The sequence below is a fragment of the Penaeus monodon genome, chromosome 29 (assembly GCF_015228065.2).
Source record: "Penaeus monodon isolate SGIC_2016 chromosome 29, NSTDA_Pmon_1, whole genome shotgun sequence".
Lineage (NCBI taxonomy): Eukaryota > Metazoa > Arthropoda > Malacostraca > Decapoda > Penaeidae > Penaeus > Penaeus monodon.
In genome coordinates, this window is record NC_051414.1 from 31905071 (window position 1) to 31905526 (window position 456).

Genomic DNA, 456 nt, shown 5'->3' on the forward strand with positions numbered 1-456 from the left:
GTATTATGGTTTCTTATTGCAAGGAATCCTATTAGCGTTGTGATTAGCTTACACAATAATCAACCAATAGTCTAAAACAATATACATTCTACAAATTATCTCTATACCTAAGAAAATTATCTTTATATATTTATTTTCATTTAGACTCGACGTAATATCGATAATCGAAACCAGCAGCATCGTCCAATGTCTAACCCCTATTCATCCTTTATCTTCTGCGACACACTGATGCACACCGCAAACCACTGCCCTTTTATCATTATACTTTACCTCTTGCAGTTACCTTGGAATAGACTGGCTTTGTGCGTCGGATATTAAACTGATATCAAGTATATTACCTCACCGACGTGGTTCATATATTTAAATCTCTTATCATTATCTTGCTGGAAAGCTTTTGTTGGTATATTTGGTCTTTATGGAATATTTTTTTTTTGTATATATTTATTTAGGGTCTCA